The sequence below is a fragment of the Chiloscyllium plagiosum genome, unplaced genomic scaffold (assembly GCF_037043375.1).
Source record: "Chiloscyllium plagiosum isolate Xiang-an unplaced genomic scaffold, Cpla_swu_hap1 HiC_scaffold_13, whole genome shotgun sequence".
In the NCBI taxonomy this organism is placed as follows: Eukaryota; Metazoa; Chordata; class Chondrichthyes; order Orectolobiformes; family Hemiscylliidae; genus Chiloscyllium; species Chiloscyllium plagiosum.
This window is the reverse complement of record NW_028270151.1, coordinates 50,268,254-50,291,143: the sequence shown is the minus strand read 5'-3', so window position 1 is coordinate 50,291,143 and position 22,890 is coordinate 50,268,254. Positions and strand designations below refer to the sequence as shown.

General features: G+C 40.6%; 1 protein-coding gene across 10 annotated transcripts in view; it reads left to right on the top strand.

The window, feature by feature from the left end:
* naaladl2 (N-acetylated alpha-linked acidic dipeptidase like 2) overlaps window positions 1-22,890 on the top strand; it is a 1,006,049-nt gene that overhangs the window by 682,745 nt on the left and 300,414 nt on the right. The gene's annotated exons all lie outside the window — the stretch shown is intronic.

Sequence of the window (22,890 nt, the reverse complement as noted above, 5' to 3'; positions counted from 1 at the left end):
ACACCCCAGTCCAACACCGGCATCTCCAAATCAAAAAAAAAGAGATATTGCCAATAAGTAGGACAATAAGATATTAGCAAAATAGTTCTTTTTAAGAAAGGGATTTGAGCCACAATGTTGTATAAATTGAGGTAAAAGCCACAATAGAAATGCTTATGTTATAGAAAGAGAAAGTAATAGTGTTTGGAATATATTCAAGAAAATTAATGTTGTTAAATAAAATGGTTATTGATGTTATGATTCAGGTATTAGGAGGAAGCAGCTCTGACCTGCTTGAGGTTTTTTTTGATTGATGTACTGGTAAGTTGCACATCTGAGTGTTAGAAAATGGATTCACAGAACGTGGTTTCGAGGCCCGACCTGGGATGCAATCGGATGTGGACAGGTGCTAAAAATGACACTGCCAATCTTCGTGCCAGTACCCTGCCTCCAAGGTGGGGTAAAGGTGCCTGTCCACAGTACCGAGGCACAGTAAAAAGCTTTGTCTTGTGAGTAATACAGACGGAATGTACAGTTGCCACACCAGGTAGTGGTACATCCAGACAGAATGCTCTTGATGGTGCACCTATAAAAGTTAGCAAGGGTATTTGCCGTCATGCCAAATTTCCTCAGCTGCCTGAGGAAGAAGAGACATTGTTGGGCCTTTGTAACCAGTGCGTCCACATGAAGAATCCAAGAAAGTTTGTTGTGGATGACCACTCCCAGGAGCTTGACACTTTCCACTCGTTGGGGAGGAAGTGAGGTCTGCAGACGCTGGAGATCAAAGCTGAAACTTTATTGCTGGAACAGCACAGCAGGTCAGGCAGCATCTAGGGAACAGAAGATTCGACGTTTCGGGCACATGCCTTTCCACTCGTTCCACATCTGTGCTGTTAATGTGTAGGAGGGCATGAGTAACATCGCGCCGATCTGTAGATTTTCGACTAGAGAGACAAAGAGGGGATGAATGGAAGGATGATGCTTTTGTGAATGTGGAGAGAGATGAACTGCAGGTCATTTAGATACCTTGTTATCAGGAATCCAGAATTACATAAGCGGATGTATTGAAGCTGTGTGCCCATCAAAGGAGTTTGTTACAGAAACAACTTGAAGCTTGGGAAAATTTTAAGGAAAAAGGCAAATAAAAAAGATCACATGGAAATAATCCAAATTTATGTAAAATTTATTTTGCCAATGGTGTTAAAAAAAAACTGAATAACATTGACATTTTAAGTGCTTGCAAAAAAGTTGGAAGAATGTTTTATACAAAAAGGATAAAATTAGGAACAAATAATTATAGATCAACTTTTTTTATATAATGTATTCTGAGTAACTGAAGACAGTCATTCACTTGACCTGATATCATATTAAATTCAGTGCAGACAAAACCTACTATTACTTTTCAATCCAATTTTCTGCCCCTGTTTGAGAGATTATATTTTATGCCATGGGCAGCATTATTGAGCCTATGAGTTAACACCCACGAGGCATGAATTTTACAGGTCTATTTTCACTCCTTATGAAGGCACAACACAGCATGCTTACTGCTTAAACTCTTAACAGCTGTGTTCTCTTCACACCCACGCACTGCACAAATATTCTCTTAGCAACTGCGCTGCCACTGATGAACAGGAGCGTTAAGCTAAAGAATTAAAATGGCTTTTGCAGTCACAACCATGGCAACAACCTCAGAACCAATGTATGTATTTTTGATTGGAAAAACTGTCGCATCTGGCATAATGCCATGATATCATTAAATGCTGCATTGCTTTAATCTTAAGTGAATGTTCCTTTTCTTCCTGTTTTCAATTTTTTTTCCTTCTTCCTTCCCATCCTTCCACTCTTGTTCTGAAGCCAATAACTTCTATTGGGTTTCAGTTACAGAGAGACTTTCAGTTCTGGCAATGGTACAAAATGACCATTTTATAACTGGAAACCTACATGATAACCATTAAGAAGCTGCTCAACTATGACACATCAGAGAACATGATATCCTCTCAGGCAAGCTTTGAGCAGAGCTTCTGGATAATAATTAGCTAGGAATTTAACTGCAATTTTTCCTCCAACCACCTAGCCCAGAGACTTTGCAACTGTTTTGTGTGTACTGCCATCATCTAATCATAACATTCCTACAATGTGGAAAGCGCCATTCAGCCCATTGAGTCTGTACTGACCCTCCGAAGAGCACCATACCCAGACTCAGCCCCCTTTCCTATCCCCATAACGTTGCATTTCCCATGGCTAATCCACCTAGCCTACACATTCCTGAACACTATAGACAATTTAGCATGGCCAATCCACCTAACCTGCACAACTTTGGACTGTGGGAGAAAACTGGTGCACTCGGCAGAAACCCATACAGACATGGAGAGAGTGTGCAAACTCCACACAGACAGAGCCCGTATTACTGGTGCTGTGAGGCAGCAGAGCTAACCACTGAGCCACCATGCTGCCCTGTAGAAGTGAATTAAAGTTTTGTTGTTGACGCAGCTGATGCATTCGTCTGTGATAGATACTAGGCCTTCCTGATCTGTAGGCAATATTGCCACATCACAGAGAACACTTACCTAAAGGACCATCAGGAGAAATTGACATGTAATGTTGGACTTTGCAAGCTGTAAGAATCATAGAACCCTACAGTGTGAAAGCAAGCCATTTAGCCTATCAAGTCCGCATCGATCCTCTGAAGGGTATCCCACCTCGATCCAGGCCCCTACCCTATCCCCATAGCCCTGTATTTCCCATGGCTAATCCACATAGTCTGCACATCCTTAGACATTACAGAACAATATACCATGGCCAATCCACCTAACCTGCATGTCTTTGGACTGTGGGATGAAACCCAAGGAAACCCACACAGGAACAGGGAGAATATGCAAACTCCACACAGGCTATCACTTGAGGCTGGAATCAATCCGAGGTCCCTGGTGCTGTGAGGCAACAATTTGAACCACTGATCCACTGTGTCGTGTTTATGTTTACAGAACATCTTGTCCCATACATTATTTGACTAATCTGCCCTTTGGATAATGATTATAACAGACAGTTCCTTAAAACGTAGCCTCCACTTTCTTTGTTCTCACTTCAAAATTCAAAGCACCTTCCAGCTCCACTAGCATTTTCAAGGAGATGTTTGGTTGCCACCTGTGTTATTAGGCAACCAATCTCACAAATTTGTTGCCTTTCATCAAATTTGAAAGTTATTTTGTGATCAACTGAAGATGAATGAAACCCAAATTCCTTTATCAATTATGACTAAAAATGACAGCTTTCAAGATTGTACAAGACAGATCAAAACTGCTAATCACCACTTTAGTTCAAGCTGAACTTTGTTACTCTCGGATCCTAACTTGTACTTGTAGCTGTTTTCCCAATCCAGGAACTATTATATATGCCATATTGTTTGTTTCTGTGAACGTTCTGTTTTCTTCACACAGACTAAAGCTCTAGAGACCCTATTAATTGGATATAAATCTGTATTTCTATTGTTGTGCTAAATATTGAATTATGCTCAAATGTTTGACAGATGCTGCTGCCTTGCAGAATAATTAAAGACCTCCCTGTTGGCATTCTTAGCCCAGTCAACCCACCCAAAGTAAATTTTGTGCTTCTGCATTTGCTTTCATTAGACTAAGTTGATAGTCATAAGTGTCTGTTTCCCATGCCTTGTTTAGCATGCTGTGCTGTTTTTTTTTAAATATGTTGTTCAGGACTTGATCAAAGTGCAGTTGTAGACAGTTATTTTTCATTACAATCAGAATAACTCATCAAATCATTTGTGTTAAATCCAAACTTTCAGTACTGATTGCTAAATTGCTCTCCTCTCTCCCTTTCCAACATCTGGGAGCCAATGCTGATTTTGCAGTGAAATTGTTATTCCTTATTACAGAACAATTGATATGGTCGACCAGTTTAATTTTACTACTGCCATCCTTAGCTGTTGTGCTGCATACAACACTCCTCATTTTTACCCAGAACTTGTCTCTCTGTTGTCAAAGATGATAAGTGGGAATCCTCTTTGATTGTGAAGTTTGCATTTCCCGATAGTGAAATTGCATCTCGTCCATTTCAACCAGAATACCAAATGTTGTTGAGCACCTATATCAAGCTTTATTTGTATTCTTCAATGTAGACCAAGGACACATCTTTTAATCCTTCTAACTTCTGAAGGTCAGTAAATTTTTTAACTATTTTCCCCGTTAAGGATTTATGACTACAGATAAATAACAGTGGAAGTGCACAGAATTCAGGTGAGTCCACTTCTACGCAAAACTGATTTAAGAGAGAGAAAATGTTTAAATTTTCCTTGCTAAATTTTGAATTTAGAAGTTTAAATTTAATTGCACTGCTGTTCAGAGTATAGACATAGCTTAGTACAAACTATGTGCTTTACCAAACACAGAACCGCTCTTAGTTTCTACTTTATTTACAAAATGTTAAGAGTAAAATGGAACCAAGGAAGGGAAGTCAACATTGGGAAATATAAATCAAATGGCTGCAGGCAACATTATACACCAGAGGAGAGAGATCTTGTGCATAGCACTCCGAATGCACAGTGCAATTTACAGCCACAATAAAGAAAGCAATAAAGAAAGGGTCTTGGGGATTTATAGACAGTGGAATAGACCACAAATCCCAGGAGGTGATAATGAGCCTGTACAAGAAACTGGATGTTTAAACAGAAATGTTGTGTTTAATTCTAGTTTCTTTGCTATTGCAAGCAAATTTAGGCAAAGGAGATTTGTGCAAAAAAAAGCTAATCTGATACCTATTAAGTGCATTTCAACAAAGCAGAGCGGTCAAAAAATCTGAGATTATTTACACTGGAGAAGAGCAGATTCAAGGAAGATAATTAAAATGTTCAAGATCCTTAAATGAAAAGATAAATTGAACTCTGATAATGCATTTGAATTATTATAAATCGATAAACAAGATGAGATTTCCTCAAGATTAGTGAGGGGTACTGTGCAGTTTTATGTATAAATGCCTACGAACAATGAGTACATCGTGTCCAGGGATATAGGAGATATGGAAAAATGGAGCCACAATGAAGACAGTTGGTCTCAAGAAGAGGGATAGAACTTGCAAGAAAGTTATACCATTCAGCCCAAAATAGAGCCTCTAGCCTCAAAATCTGATGTTCAGTTGGGATATTAGCACAAAGGATGTCAGTGGTGGGTCTTGGAGGTCAATCATCACAAATATTAAAAAAAATTCACTCATGGCATCTGGCCGTTTCTGAGTAGGTCAACTTTTGTTACCCATTCCTAGTTGCCATTGATAAGGTGGTGGTGAGCTGCCTTCTTGACCCACCGCAGAGCAATTGATGCAGGTAGACCCACAATGCCATAAAGGAAGGATATGAAGATTTTTGATCCAGCAACAGTGAAAGAACGGCGATATAGATTCAAGTCAGGATGTTGGGTAGCTTGGTGGAAAACATATAGGTGGTGGTGTTCGCATGTGATGGCTACCCTTGTCTTTATAGATGGAAATGATCATGGGTTTGGAGGTATTGTCTAAGGCTTTGTGATGAATTTGTGTAGTACACACTGCTGCTACTGAGCATTGGTGGTAGAGTGACTGAATGTGTGTGGATGTGGTGCCAATCAAGCAGGTTGCTTTGGATTGCACTGAATGAAATCAAGCCCCTTGGAGTTACAGCCAGGTAGAGAGTATTCTGTCACTCTCCTGACTTGTGCCTTGTAGATGGTGGACAGGCTTTGGGGAGTGAGAAAGTAGTTACCAGCTGCATTATTCCTAGTCTTTCACCCGCTCTTGTAGCTCCTTTATTTGTATATTTAGTTTCTGATCAATGGTAACACTCAAGATGTTGATAGTGGAAGCTTCAGTGATGGTAACACCACTGAATGTCAAGGGATGGTGATTAAATTTGTCTCTTATTGGTGATGGTCATAGGCTGGCATTTATGTGGCAAAAATGTTACTTGTCAGCCCAAGCCTGGATGTTGTCAAGGTCTTTTTGCATGTGGACATGGACTGCTTCAGTATCAGAGGTGTCATGAATGTTTCTGAACATGGTGGAATCATTGGCAAACATCCCCACTTCTGACTTTATGAAGATGAGAAGGTTGTATTTGAAGCAGCTGAAGATATTTGGACCAAGGACACTGCTCTGAGGAACTACTGAAAAGGGGTTCTGGAACTGAGATGACTGACCTCCAACAGCTACAACCATCTTCCAGGTACCAGGTAAGACTTCAACTAAAGGAAAGCTTGCCCACTGATTCCCATTCATTCCTGTTTTGCTGGGGTTCCTGATGCCATAAATGTAACCTTGAACTAAGGCTGTAATGAAGTCAGCAGCTTAGTGGCCCTGGTGGAACCCAAACTGGGTGTCACTGAGCAGGTTATTGCTGAGCAGGTTCTGCTTGATAGTAGCTGAAAATGTGTTGCTGGAAAAGCGCAGCAGGTCATGCAGCATCCAAGGAACAGGAGAATCGACGTTTCGGGCATGAGCCCTTCTTCAGGAAATGATTTTTCAGCTCTGATCTCCAGCATCTGCAGTCCTCACTTTCTCCTGCTTGATAGTACTGTTGATTACAACTTCTATCACTTTACTGATGATTGGGAATAGACTGCTAGTGGGATAATTGGCTTGTCTGGATTTATCCTGTTTTGTTGTGTACAGGACGTAGCTGGGCAATTTCCAGATTGTTGTGCTAATGCCGGTGTTGTAGCTATGTAGAAACATCTTGGAAAGGGGTTTGGCTAGTTCTGAAGCACATATCTTCAGTAGTATTGCCAGAATTTTGTCAGGGTCGTAGTCTTGCACTATCCAATGCCTCCATATCATTCTTGATATCACATGGAGTGGATTGATATGGCTGAAGACTGGTATCTGTAATGCTGGGGACCACTGGAAGATGCTGAAATGGATCATTTACTCCCATTTCTGGCTGAAGACTGCTGTGAGTTCCATGCTGTTCCAGGCTAGGAGCTCTGCAGGAATTCCTCAGGGTAGTCTCCTAAACCCAATCATGTGTAGCTGTTTCACCAGTGAATCGCCTTCCATCATTAAGTCGGAAGTGAGGCTGTTCGCCAATGATTATTCAAAGTACAGGACCACTCGTGACTCTTTTGTAGCACTGACTGACATCGAAAACTGGACTTTGCATATTCTTTCAAGCATAGTGATTGGTGCAGGCCTCAGTGGAGGTAGATACTTTGCCAAGTTTAGCCCTTCCAATGTCTGTAGAGCCCAAACCAACAATTGCAGAATATAACTTTTTCAGCCATAATGCATTTATTCTATGACAATATACTGTGCCATATGCATTTGAACAACCCTGACAAACCAGAAGGCGACTACTACATGACCGGGGTCATTTGCTAACAACACAGATTCTGCTGTGTAGTGCATATACAAGTAGGTGGTATACATACAATGAAACCCATTCAGGCACAAGCCATGTGATGGAACAAAGCTTTGGCTGCCTTACTTATTCTCCTAAAGCCAGTTTGTGCATAACAGAGATTTGTCATGGTCTGCCGTAGGCTACAACATTTTGCCATCACGAGGGAACTAGAAGTGATAAGGCAACCAGCTGAGGAGGAAGGGGAAGGAAGGGAGGGAGGAGACAACTAACATAATCTCTTTCTGGCTGAGCAGTCAGTGAAAAATAAATCATCTCACTACAATGCCTGTAATTTCAACCGTGGACTGGATTTTACATTTCTTGGCAAGTGATGGGCTAGTAACCCTGCCCCTGCCATCTCCATTCATGTATTATATGGCCAATTAGAGTTTATCCTCTAGGAAGAAACCAATTCCTGGAGCAAACCCTGACCACAAGCTTTTGACTTCCTGATCCGTTCTGTTCTGTATCTTCAAAGTTAGAATTAAATTTTATTGTCACATGTATTCAAGTACAGGGATACTGGAGTGCAGTGAAAAGCATAAAAAGTTGCCATTTCCGGTGTCATCTTAGATACAAAATCTTAGGTACAAAGTAGAAAAATAAAGAAAAAAGTTACAAGTTTAAGTGTATTATATGGTCTTATGTGTGCAAGAATAACCACCCTCTGGTCAAAAAGAAGATTCTGGTCAAAAAGAAAAAGATGGAGTCATGATGTAGTTTAATACATTCTGCAATTATTTACAAATTGGAAGAATTGGCTTTACATACAACAAAAGACTGTTGAGAGCACCTAGCTTTAGTCTGTCTCCCATGTGATCTTATTTTATGCTCTCACCAAGTTTTCATGATATTACCACAATGGATACTACTTATTTGAATCAAGCATTAGTTTTTTTTTAGTTCCTTCCAGATTTATCGATTACACCTTTTGTAAAATCCAGTAGTTATCCTTGTCACTGTTTCTCATGCCTGTTTTTAGATGCAACAATATAGTCAACACTTGTGACTTTATATTACTATAAAAGAGAACATAGTGTTGATTTTTTGCTGCAGTTAAATTCACAGAGGAATATGAATCACATCTTAGTGTGAATATATAACTGGCAGATTCCAAAAACCTCTGATGCAAAGTGGGATTCCATGTTCAACTAGGTTTGGAGACTGGGATGCCACACACAGCAGAGGAGCAATGCTGCGGTCACAGGTTGGATGATAAGGGCCACTGCTCCCAGAATCAATCTTTAGTGTTCTTAGAAGTTACCAAAGTTTTTAAAAATCGTTAAACAACATGCACTTGCTGCCACCTTCCCCTGCAGAATCTGCTAGTATATTCCATTGTAGCCTGGGTGGCAACCTGCTTCTACTGCCCTGGTGCAAGCTCAAACACTTCAAAACATTCTTATATCCAGTGCTTGAAAACTAAAATGGACAATGAACACTTGTGAATTGTCAGATTGCTAACAAGCTTAATATCTTGCTCATTATTTATTTCATAATGCAGAATGGGCTGTTGATTTTGGTTCTTGCATGGCTTCCTTACTATCGGAGACTGACGTGATGATGCCAGGACACCAACCTGACATTGTCACATCAAATGTTTAATTACCACAAAACGACAGTTTGCCCAATTTAGAGTCATGAAATTTAGCCCGACAGTTCTCCATTTACTTACAGTTCCAAACCGTACCTCCCATGTTTCTAAACATCAACTTGGCCACAATACTACATTTTAAAAAACAATTCTAAATAAGTATTGCATAGCAAGTTTTGAGTCAAAGTATGCATGCAAACATCAACTAATCAAAAGGATCCCTATACGTTTCCTTAGTGCCTATTTTCTACTTGCCATACCTTGTGCTCTTATGTAATGTTACAACAGTGACTATAGTATGGATGATAGAAGATTACTGACTTTCAGTAGGAAAGCCTGCAAACGGGCTTGAACAGTTCCTAAAAGGCCCAGTTTCAACCTGCACCACGGCAGTGTTTGTGGCAGCAGTCTGATCTGGTGGGTTGAGAAGTAACAGCAGGGGCTGTAGTGGAATCAAGTGGTGGAAAGATGAATGCTCTCATCCTGAGCGGGCAGCAGTTTTGTGCCCCTCAGGATGCTGTCACATCCCTGGACAATGTATCATCAATCCTGACAATCAGTTGACAATTGCTGAACTGTTGTAAGACCTTGCAAGCACGTTATCCTCCTCCCTGTTCAATGCTAACTTGATTTAGTCTCAATCCCTCCCCCCCCCCATCTCCATCCTAACCTTCATAAGTTGTTTTTCTCCCTTTTTTGTGTTTTTGCCTCAGTGGGCAGCATATGTCATTTATTGTTTTGTGATTTGGTGGTGAGTTTATTTTTAAAAAGACCTTGCAAGCCCCTTTGGATACAACACTACCACGATGGCAGCAGTGTGAGCTCGTATGACATTTGTCTGAACTTACATTCCCTCAGACATGTGGTAGCTTTTCTTTGTGCTACAATAGAAACATTGATCACCAGTTTATCTACAACTACGGATGGGTTCCCAAGCTCTGCATAAAACCATTTTCTAAGTTGGTATGGGGCTCCTCCATGTTCCTTATCATTGCTTGCATGCTTTCTGCTAGGTCATCCAATGCACCAACCATTTCTGTGTTCCACCTTGGCCCATTGCCTAGTTCATCTGAATCCTTTACAACGGAACTCGTGTGATATCCCACCCTTTGGAGAACTGTAGCTACATTATCCTGGCCCCTCCCCACTTCCTGCCTGGTTGCAAGTGACTCATGCTTGGTGGTGTACTAGGTGTTGGTGCACTTAAGATGTCCTCCAAATTATATGTAGTGTCAGTATCTGAGCTGGTGACCCTAAGTGTGTCAATATTTCTCCATCATCAGCTTTCCTGCTGTTCCACCATGATTGGCTTGGTTCAGTTTCTTAAGCCTCTGAAAGCTCAAGTACAAGGGTAGGGTTCTGGTTAAGGGAGGTTAGGGTAGTTGTGGCAGTTCGGTGAGCCACAGATACACGGTTATGACATTTGCAATTCCAAAGAGTTATAGGACAGTTAGGTGAAATGTGCAAAAGAGAATACCAATATGTTTAATAGTTTCAACACCACTTTTAACTAAGACCTCTGTATTAGCAAGTCCAATTCAGGTAAGAACCATCTCCTCTGTTAAGCACACTGCTGCCACAGTTCCACATTTAGCTGCTTCCGCTTGCAATTAGGCATCAGTTGTCCTGCAAAAGTGAGAGAAGTATGTCAGTGAGTGTGGTACACACTACTTGGGTGAAGTTCTCTAATAACTGAATAGCTGGTAGTTGGCTAGCTCTGAGTGAAGCTTGTAAACATTTCTGAAGGTGAGTTATAAGTTATGAATTTGAAGTATGGGTCATAATTTAATAGAGATTTTAAACAAGTGAAGATGGGAATGTGATACAGTTGATAGAATAAAGCTTTTGAAGACAAATTCAGGACCTTGACCATTTATTTGAGGTCATGAAACTTCTTGTGGCATTGCATTAAGGTCCATTGGGATTGACTGCTGGCATTGATCATTATAGCTATCTGCTCCCAAAGGTTTTTGCACCATTTGTCTAAGGAACACCCTGGGTTCTCCTCCTTTCTGCTTCTTTCACCCCAGTCTTTACTACAGTATCAGAATACTCTGGCACATGCTATCTCTCTTGTGACTCTCAATCCAATTATTAAAGGGAGTTCAGATTCCCTTCCACAGACAATTCCAACTTTTACATCAGCCAGAGTGCATCTCCCTTGTTTAAAAAAAAACAAGCTGGCTTTAAGTGGTGCCAGACTTACATAAACATGTGCATGTTGTGGTGTGCAGCCACTCAACGACACATTTAGCAATAGCTGCACGAAACATGCAGATGTCCAAACAGCATGAAGTTGACATGTCACAGGCACTAGAAGCAATGGGCACAGATTGATTCCCAAGTGCAATCAATTTAGCTGCCATTGTCTCCTATGGAAGTTTTTTGGAGAAATGAAATGATCCATCAAAATAGTGTGCACATTTTGGCAGACAAAATAAGTCTAACTCTTTGAGTAGGTTTGCAGTGCCAACACTTTGTGACACTTGTATTCATCAATAGATATTCTGTGACCGTTTGAATTGGAAATTTCTATCTGTCAGCAATGGATGAAGCACAGCACCCTCCTCAACATATCCAGGATACATAAACAGAGCAAGTAACTGTATCTTCTTCTTAAACAATCAGAGTGCTTAAGAAGCGGCACTGAATCTGAATCAACAAGCATCAATTAGAATATTCAATACAATATTATTTCACATTTGCAAGTAAAATGAAGAAAGAAAAAAATTAAATCAAGAGAGAAAGTTACAGAATGAAAAAGTCAAAAATGTTTTTTTTTGAACGAGGTACATAAAGCAACTTCACACTGTTTCATTGGTTATGTATCTTGGCAAGATATGGTTATACTGTAGCTTCTGGAGTTTGAAGAGCATTTTGCATTGTGGTGTCCACTTTTATTCATATAACTACATGCTACCTTCACTGGAAGTTACTCTCTAATTTCTGCAATCCCAATCAGAAATTACACAGATACTCACAGGATTAATCTAGCAGAATTGACAAAGGCAATGAATTTACTGGCTATTATTGTTAAATGAGTTGAAGCTCATAGATTTTTAAATTTTACCATAATACTTATTTTTGTCTCCCTATTTTTGCTGTCTGTCCTTTAGTGAAATTTAATGTCCTCAACAGTTGGGTCATTTGATATTTAAAGTTCAGTATTTTTTTAACTAGAGGTTAGAAATGTCAGACAACCCCTACCTAGATGATTATTAGACTAATGCTTCTGTCTGCATTACATAGAACATAGAAAAGTACAGCACAGAACAGGCCCTTTGGCTCACGATGTTGTGCCAAGGGTTAATTCTAATGTAAAATAAAATAATCTAACCTACGCACACCTCAACTCACTGCTATCCATGTGCCTGTCCAGCAGTTGCTTAAATGTCCCTAATGACTCTGCTTCCACCACCACCACTGGCAACACATTCCATGCATTCACAACTCTCTGTGTAAAGAACCTTCCTCTGACATCCCCTCTATACCTTTCTCCTAATATCTTAAAACTATGACCCCTCGTACCAGTCAATCCTGTCCTGGGGAAAAGTCTCTGGCTATTGACTCTATCTATTTCTCTCATTATCTTGTATACAGTTTGTCACAACTGTAATGCTGGGAAATCACATTAAATGAGACATGTGGTTTTATATAAGAATTTTGCTTCAAGACAGACTGGTAGAACAGAAGGCAAGGTCAAGAACAACCTCAGACTTAGACTTCTTAACAAAACTGCTTATTGCAAATTAATATTAACTGCCATTGCACATGGTAGTCTGACACAATCTAGGCTGTAATATTGTTGTTACATTTTTGAAAGGCTATTATCTTGATGTGCTTCTTTCTTCAAATCTAGTTAACAACTCCCACACTGTACTATTTATGCCCAGTGAGGAGCAGGTCTGTGACATCATAGCAAAGTTGTTCCATGGTCCTAAAACCCTTACACAGCAAGACGATGTCGTGATATCTATGCAGTGGGGGTGTAGGTTATAAGTAGATGATTACATAACAAGTTTCTGGCTGTTTTTGTTAGTTGTGACAGTACAACAATTTTACAAAAGGTAGGAAAGTAATAGGGCTGTTTTAACATTTAAAGTGATAATAATCAGGCACCTGTCTGTTGTCCATAAAAAGAATAATAAAGAGAGGAAAATAATTAAAAATAGCCAAGGAGAATAAGTCAGATATAAACTAAAATCTGCAAACACCATGCATTTAAATTAAAGAAATCAAAACATTGTTATTATATTCTACAGTGTAGTTACAGTTTTAAATTGTTTGAAAAGCTCATGATCAAACAGCAGCAATATGTGCTGGATTTATTATTGGCTCACAGCAGTGAGTTCTGTAATACATTGAACCTTGTTAATTAAATCAGCAGATTGGGATAGAACTACAAGTCTCCAGACAAATCAAGTGAGAAAGTTACTGAGAGGGCAGTGTTGTTTTTTTGAAGTGATGAATATTTTCATTGTAGAATATCTGAATTAACTGTGTAATAAGGCCTCAAAACATATTAAAAGGCTTACATTATGACCTAGTGAAGCCTTGTTTTATGTTTATACCAGTCAGTTGTGAGATACATCATCTCAAGACACTTTACACATCTCAAAACTGAGTAGCGACCCTGCACACTATTCAGTAGCTGTCAGCATACTATTCTCAACTTTTATCAGTATTATCAATTTAATATAATTGTTCAAAGCATAAAGTACTATGCAAATACAGGCTGAAATTAAAAATTTGGAAGATGGATCCTGAGACTCTCACCAGCAATTTAAAATATGAATGACGACCAAGCTCGCGCGTTCAAACGTAATGTTTTTGGAAGACTATATGAAGTTGTGAACATATGAATTAGGAACTGGAATAGACCACTTGACCCCTTGACTCTATGCTGCTATTCAGTAAGAACACAGCTGAGGTAATCACGGTTTTCCCCACCCCAATAACCTTTCACCCTGATGCTTACTAAGAATCTATATACCTCTAGCTTAAAAATATTCAAAATAGTGCTTCTTATGCTCTATGAGGAAGGGAATATAAACATTCTCCCTATCACTGTCCTAATTGTTTGACTGCTTTATTTTGAAATAGTGACATCTACGGCAAGTGGAAACACTGTTTCCACATCCACCCATCAAGATCCTTCAGGATCTTGTATGTTTCAATTAGGCAGCCTCTTATTCTTCTGAATCAGCCTGTTCAAACTTCTCTCATAAGAAAACCTGACAATACTAGTTTTTAATACAGTAATATAAAACAAAGAACCTTTTGCTGAAGATCTGGAACAAGAACTGAAATAGTTGGAGAAAGCCATAGGGTCTGCCGGCGTCTGTGGACAGAAAGCAGAGAAAATGTTTCAGGACACAGTGACTCTTCTTCATTTGTCTAGTTAACCTTCTCCTAACTGTTTCTGATACATTTACATCCTGCCTTAAATAAAGTGACCAGTACTGTGCACTGTATCCCATATGTGATCTCACCAATCCCCACGTTTGCATTCAATTCTCATCGCAATAAATTGTGATATTCTGTCTGGTTTCCTAATTGTTTGCTGTGCCTGTGTACCAACACTCAAGTTTTGGGGTCCCCAGTTCCCTCTCCATCTCAGCCCTTTGCAATCTCTTCTTATTTAGCTAACACGTTTCTTTCTGTATTCTTCTCGCCAAATTAGACTTTCACATTTTCCCAAATTGTTCTTCATTTGTCAGCTCTTTGCCTGTCACTGAAGCAATCAGTATTCCTCTGGTGTGTTCCTTACGGCTCACTTTCCTACCTATCTTTGTGTCATGATTAAATTTAGCAACCATACTATCAGTCCCTGCATCCAAGTCTTTTATATAAATTGTAAAAGTTGAGGCCCCATTAATGATCCCTGTAGCACGCGATTTGTTACGCCTTATCAACCTGAATATGACTCATTTATGTCAGCTCCCTGCTTGTTGTTAACCAGTCAATTCATGCCAACATGTTGCACTCTGCAATATGGACTTTAATTTTCCACAATGTTTAATGTGACAACTTATCAAATGCCTCCTAGGAATCTAAGGACAGTGCAACGTTTGTTTCCCTTTTATCCACAGCACACAGTCCTTCTCAAAGAATTCCAATATTTTAATTAAACCTGATTTTTCTGCAAAACCATGTCGACTCTGCCTGACTGTATTACACTCTTGTAGGTGCTCTGCCATATCATTTTTAGAAAAAACTTTTAATATCTAACTAAATTGCCTGTATTTTCTAATTTACTGTCTCTCCTTTTTTGAGTAAAGGCGTTGCAGTTGCTATTTCGCAAAATAAATGAATCTTCAAATCTAGGAAATTTTGGAAAATTAAAATCTATGCATCAACTATTTTCTAGCCACTTGTATTAAGACCTGAGGATAAAGTCTATCAGGATCTGAGGATTTGTCAGCTTGCAACTCCTACAATTTGTTCAGTATCACTTCACTGGAGATTGTCATTTTCTTGACTTCCTTGCTGTCTTCCATTTCCTGATTTACAGCTATTTCTGGGATATTACTTGTTTGCTCTGCAGTGAATACCAATGCAAAATATTCAGTTCAATTAATTTGGTATGTCCTCATTTTCCCTTTTCCATTCCCTAGATTCACTTCCATTTGGACCATTTGTTCATTTTTATCTGAGTTTTAGTATCCATAGAAAAACAAATCAAAGTAATTTCAATTTCCAGTGAGCTTTCTATCAAACTCTAAGTTTTTCCTCCTTATTAATTTTTAGTCATTTCAGTTCTTCAGCAATGGCAAAGTTTGTGGATATCCTTGAATTTTTAGTGAATGGCTGTTTTTCCAAGTTACTAGTTCACCGAATACTGCCATGGAGGTAGGGAAAAACAAAGAGAGAGTGACTTTCAGATTCTTGCTGTAATTAATTCATATTTCTTTACTATCTTCCTTGCCGCTCAAAGCAACTGCTGCTATTTGTCCACTCATGTATCCTTTCATCCTTACAAGTTGACAACTGATGTCAAATATGTACAATCTATCATACAATCCTTACATAATCTTTAGCTTATTTACATTCAGTCAAAAATGCCCACTGGGCTGAATTTTCCAAGCCCCTGAACAAAGTAGACAATGATGAGTCAGTTGGGAAACTATGGCTTAATCAGAAAAGTGAAGCTTTTGATGTCAAGGGGAAGAAAATCCAATTTTCCACCAGCTGTGTTTGCTGATGCCATTGTGCTGACACCACGATTCATTGGGAATATGTGTAGGTGCATTAATGGATGCAGTTGCATCTGGTAGAAGTGTTGAGAGGGGTACTATGGGATCAGGCTGGGAGAGGAGGGAATGAAGGAGGTGAGTGACATATGTCTTTCCCTCAACCCTAGCCAATATTTCTATCGTCCCTCTAGCTCTGCCTGTTATATCTCCCTCCATTCCTTCAGCTCTATCCAGTCTCTCTTCCTTCCCCGGTTGATTCTGACTACCCCCTCCACCTAGCCCTGTCGGATTCAACCCCAACTTGATCCCCTATCTGTTTGCTCACCCCTGCACCATATTTGATGCCCCCTCACCCTCCAGATAAATACCTCTCTCTGGATCCTGGAAGTCTTTTCAACTGCTGAGCACTCCTTTCCTTGTGACACCTGTTCCATGCATGTGCACAGTGCAGACTTGTGTATTATTATGACATGGATGTTGAACCCCTCTGCTAATTAAAACCAGTCACCCAGAAAAACCCGCCTCGCCTCGTAATCTACTAAACATGTGTGAGTGAAAGCAAACTCCTAATTTCCACTATTTAAAGGAAGATGATAATTTATTTTCATAACTCTAACAATGAACACTAAACAAAAATTATTAACAAATCCAAGCCCCCTTTATCTAACCCCAACTCTCTAAAAATGTTGTTTCAATAACACAATTATTAAACATTACATTAATGTAATCTCAAGTCCACACAGTCTCCTATGCTGTCTTCCTTCTGGCCTTTCAAATCTGCATAGAACATAGACCATTACAGCTCATACAGGCCCTTTGGCCCTAAGATGTTGCACTGACCCGTGGAACCAATCTGAAGCCCATCTAACCTTACTATTCCATTCTCATCCATATGCCTATCCAGTGACCATTTAAAAGCCCTGAAAGTTGGCGAGTACTATTGCAGGCAGTGCGTTCCACGCTCCTACTACTCACTGAGTAAGGAAACTACCTCTGACATCTGTCCTATTTCTATCACCCCTCAATTTAAAACTATGTCCCCTCGTGCTAGCCATTGCCACCTGAGGAAAAAGGATCTCACTGTCCAACCTATCTCACCCTCTGATTATCTTTATATATCTCAATTAAGTCGCTTCTCAACTCTCTTCTCTCTAATGAAAACAGCCTCAAGTCCCTCAGCCTTTCCTCATAAGACCTTCCTTCCATACCAGGTAACATCCTAGTAAATTGCCTCTGAACCCTTTCGAAGCATCCACATCCTTCCCATAATGCGGTGACCAGAACTGTACGCAATACTCCAAATGTGGCCGCACCAGAGGTTTGTACAGCTGCAGTATGACCTCATGGTTCCGAAACTCAATCCCTCTACCAATAAAAGCTAACACACTGTATGCCTTCTTAACAACCCTATCAACCCTATTAATCTATGTACCTGGACACAGAGTTCTCTCTGATCATCTACACTACCAAGAATCTTACCATTGGCCCAGTAATCTGCATTCCTGTTACTCCTTCCAAAGTGAATCACCTCACACATTTCCGCATTAAGCTCAATTTTCCACCTCTCAGCCCAGCTCTGCAGCTTATCTATGTCTCTCTGTAACCTACAACATCCTTCGTCACTATCCACAACTCTACCGACTTCAGTGTCATCCACAAATTTACCAACCCATCCTTCTATGCCCTCATCAAGGTCATTTATATAAATGACAAACAACACTGGCCCCAAAACAGATCCTTGTGGTACCCCATTAGTAACTGAACTCCAGGATGAATATTTCCCATCAACCACTACCCTCTGCCTTCTTTCAGCTCTGATCCAAACCGATAGATCACCCTCAATCCCATGCCTCCGTATTTTGTGCAATAGCCTACTGTGGGGAACCTGATCAAACGCCTTACTGAAATCCATATACACCACACCAACCACTTGGTCACCTGTTTGGTCACCTTCTCAAAGAACTCAATAAGGTTTCTGAGGCATGACCTACCCTTCACAAAATCGTGTTGAATATCTTTAATCAACTTAATCATCTGGAGAGGAATATAAATCCTATCTCTTATAGCCCTTTCCAACACTTTACTCATAACCGAAGTAAGGCTCACAGGTCTATAATTTCCAGGGTTGTTTCTACTCACCTTCTTGAACAAGGGAACAACATTTGTTATTCTCCAGGTGAAAGTGAGGACTGCAAATGCTGGAGATCAGAGTTAAGATTAGAGTGGTGCTGGAAAAGCACAGCTGTCAGGCAGCATCCAAGGAGCAGGAGAATCGATGATTCGGGCAGGAGCCCTTCATCAGGAATTAGGCCTCCTTCCTGATGAAGGGCTCCTGCCTGAAACATCGCTTTTCCTGCTCCTTGGATGCTGCCTGACCTGCTGTGCTTTTCCAGCACCACTTTAATCTTGACTTTGTTATCCTTCAGTCTGCTGGCACTACTCCTGTAGACAACGACAACATAAAGATCAAAGCCAACAACTCAGCAATCTCCTCCCTGGCTTCCCAGAGAATCCTAGGATTAATCCCATCCGGCCAGGGGACTTATCTATTTTTACCTTTCCAGAATTGCTATAACCTCCTCCTTATGCACCTCAATCCCGTCTAGTCTAGTAGCCTGTATCTCAGTATTCTCTTCGACCACAATGTTGTTTTCTAGTATGAATACTGATGAAAAGTATTCATTTAGAACTTTCCCTATCTCCTCTGACTTCACGCACAACTTCCCACTAATATGCTTGGTTGGCCATAATCTTACTCTAGTCATTCTTTTATTTCTGATAAAGCTATAGAAAGTCTTGGGTTTTCCTTGATCCTATCCGCCAATGATTTCTCATATCCTCTCCGGGCTCCTCTTAGCTCTCTCTTTAGGTCTTTCCTGGCTAACTTGTAACTCTCAAGTGCCCTAACTGAGCCATGATATCTCATCCTAATGTAAGCTGCCTTCTTCCTCTTGAAGAGTGATCCAGCTTTCTTAGAAAACCACGGCTCCCACGCTGCACAACTTCTTCCCTGCCTGACAGTAGCTGGTCCTTGCATAAGCTCCACATTTCAATTGTGTCTATCCCTGCAGTTTCTGACCCCATCCCATGCATCCTAAATCTTGCGTAGTCACATCATAATCGCCTTTCCCCCAGCAATAACTCTTATCCTGCGGTATATATCTATCCCTTTCCATCACTAAAGTAAACATAACCAAATTGTGGTCACTATCACCTACTTCCAAATCTAACACCTGGCCGGGTACATTACCCAGTACCAAATCTAGTGTGGCCTCGCCCCCTTGTTGGCCTGTCTACATACTGTGTCAGGAAACCCTCCTACACACATTGGACAAAAACTGACCCATCTAAAGTACTTGACCTGTGGTATCCCCTGTCAATATTTGAAAGTTAAAATGCTCCCATAACAACTACCCTGTCACTCTCACTCCTATCGAGGATCATCTTTGCTATCCTTTCCTCTACATCTCTGGAGCTATTTGGAGGCCTACAGAAAACTCCCAACAGGGTAACCTCTCCTTTCCTGTTTCTAATCTCAGCCAAAACTACCTCAGTGAAGGAGTCCTCAAATGTCTTTGCTGCAACAGTAAAACTGTCTTTGACTAATAGTGCCACACCACTCCCACCTATTTTACTATTTTCTCTGTTCTTACTGAAGCATTTAAATACTGAAACCTGCAATAACCATTCCTGTCCCTGTCCTACCCATGTCTCTGAAATGGCCACAACATCGAAGTCCCAGGTACCAACCCATGCTGCAAGTTCACCCACCTTATTCCGGATGTCCCTGGCATTGAAGTAGACACACTTCAAACCAACTTCTTGCCTGCAGGTACCTTCTTGCACTCTTGAAATCTTAGTTCTGACTTCACTACTCTCATCCTCCTGTATGCTTGAACTATAATTTTGGTTCCCATCCCTCTGCTAAATTAGTTTAAACCCACCTGAAAAGCATTAGCAAATCCCTCCCCCCAGGATATTGGAACACCTCTGGTTCAGGTATAGACGATCCTGTTTGTAGAGGTCCCACCTACCCCAAAATGAGCCCCAATTATCCAGGAATCCAAAACCCTCCCTCCTCACCATCCCTGCAGCCACATGTTCAACTCCACTGTCTCCCTATTCCTCGCTTTGCTAGCACGTGGCACGGACAACAAACCAGAGATAACAACTCTGTTTGTTCTAGCTCTAAGCTTCTACCCTAGCTCCCAGAATTTCTGTTTTAAATCCCCGTCTCTCTTCCTAACTATGTCATTGGTGCCTATGTGGACTACTACTTGGGGCTCCTTTCCCTCCCCCTTAAAGATCCCAAAAACAGAATCAGAGACATCACAGACCCTGGCACCTGGGAGGCAACACACCAACCGTGAGTCTCTCTTGTTCCCACAGAACCTCGTTTCTGTTCCCCTAACAATGGAGTCCCCAATGACTAAAGCTCTGTTCCTCTTTCCCCTTCCCTTCTGAGCAACAGGGACAGACTCTGCACCAGAGACTGTGCCCCATTGATTACCCCTGGTAAGTCATCCCCCCCCCAACAGTATTCAAAACATTATACTTGTTGTTGAGTGAATGGCCACAGGACATCCCTGCACTGCCTCCAGTTCCATTTCCGTCCCCTGACGGTAACCCATCTGCCTTCTTCTTTTACCTGAGGTGTGACTGCCCTGTAACTCTTCTCAATAGCCCCTTCTGCCTCCTGAATGATCCGAAGTTCATCCAGCTCCAATTCCAGTTCCCTCATGTGGTTTTCAAGGAAATGGAGTTGGGCGCACTTCCCGCAGATGCAGTCAGCAGAGACACTACTGGTGACCCTTATCTCCCACATTCTGTCGGAGGAACATTCAACGGACCTAATCTCAATTCCCATTATTCTAAATTCCTAATGAGACTACTAAAAAAAAACTTTTACTTCCTTGTGTCCTTCCGATTCTGCTGTCTTCTCCCCAGGTTGTCTTCTTATTTTTTACTGTTTTTACAGGAAAAGGTACCTTTTGATAGATAATGCCTTCTGGGATTTCTTTGAGAGCAAGATCTTTATTCCTTTGGATGGCAGTTGCTCTCCAGTTCAATGGGCAGTTGCTCTGACCAGTTTTCAAAATGTCCTTGTTTTATACCCTCTACACCATACCCTCTCATTGGTCTGATGTCAGAGCAATAAATTCCAACTCAACTGGATTTTAGTATCCTGAGCTTTATTTATTAATTGGTTAAATTTGAATTGTTGTCAAAACAGCAACCAAAACTCAGATATCCATTTAACAGCCAATTGTCACATGTATCTATTTTGGAACAGCCCATCTCTTTGCTGTTGTGTACAGGCAGCGGTGGCTATACTTTTAAATTCAGAAAATACTTTCTGTCTTAAAGTGATCACACTCTCTTTTGAGTTCATAACAGTATGATGCATTACCATGAAAGGGCTGGAACCATGTGTGTGCACATTTCCAAACGAGCACATGTGTACAGTTGTTCGTCACGTGCGATATTATCAGGCATTGCTACCCAAGGTTTGAACAGCGAGGCATGAATTGGTGACCATCCACATGCCTTTACATCTCATTATTACTTATTCTCATCTCATTTATATACAATTCACTTTCTCTCACTCAACAAAGAGAAACTAAATGATGCCAATGTCTGACACGAACATCAAACTGGATTACCTTCCTGTTGCAGGGCTCCATCTCAGCCAACTGTCCACAACAACTTAGGACAGGTTCTACAGGTAGTGACCACCGGCAGCCCACATCCCCATCTACCTAGAGTGGCATCAAGCATGCACCAGCCTCATCACATCAGCCTGGCACATCTCTGATTCACTTATAATAGTTATTCACTTCAGTGCTGCCTTTGGAATGTCTCAGCACCTTACATTTTCCCTGCAGGACTGCTTTGGGCATAGGAACAGGCACCCAACTCATGGGTTGGAGCAGTATGCACCTCAAAGCTGTTAGCTTGCTGTCTTTGAACTCACTGGCTTTGTCCATACTTGGACTCTCATTGCATCAGGGACTTGCTTGCCTTTTTTGTGTTTTGCTGCATCTTTCAGAACTTCTAGACTCACACTATTTCTGTATTGTCTTGCCTTTTAACATAGACCCAAAGCCAAGTGGCTTGTCATGTTTTCCAGCAGTGATCAGTCAAGGGGGCAGACGTATTGATTTACAGCAATGTGCTAAATCAATACGCCAGTAGTTTACGTGACAAACTCACCGAATGCACTTCAAACAAATGGCAATCTCTGTACGTTTGTAAGGTATTGTGTTGTTGGTATCTTTACTAACTCACTCACCAGCTCACTATATTAATCAATGCCCATCCTCAGTGATACATTCCCCTTTACTAACCCATTGTTTACTATAATGCGATCTCATTCTTTCATAAAACAGTGTTTTTGTAGCGTATTTTACTATTACAAGATAAACTAAATTAAAACACCCCTTCCAAATCATTACTGCTTTTTCACACCTTCAATCCTTATCAGCCCTTGCTACAAGCAGTATTTAGGCCTATTTCTACATCAAAAGTTACCTCTAAACAAGTGTCAATATAGTAATATATTCAAAACAATATCCTCCCGATACCACGTCTCCAAAACCAACCCGAAACTATGGAAAGATAATTGTATTAATCAGCCCTTACCAACGGTCTCTCAGGACTTGAATAGGTTACAGAATATTAAACAGTTTCCCCAACTAGTAAATACATTAGACCGGTTGAATCACCAGGTGATTTTTAACTTT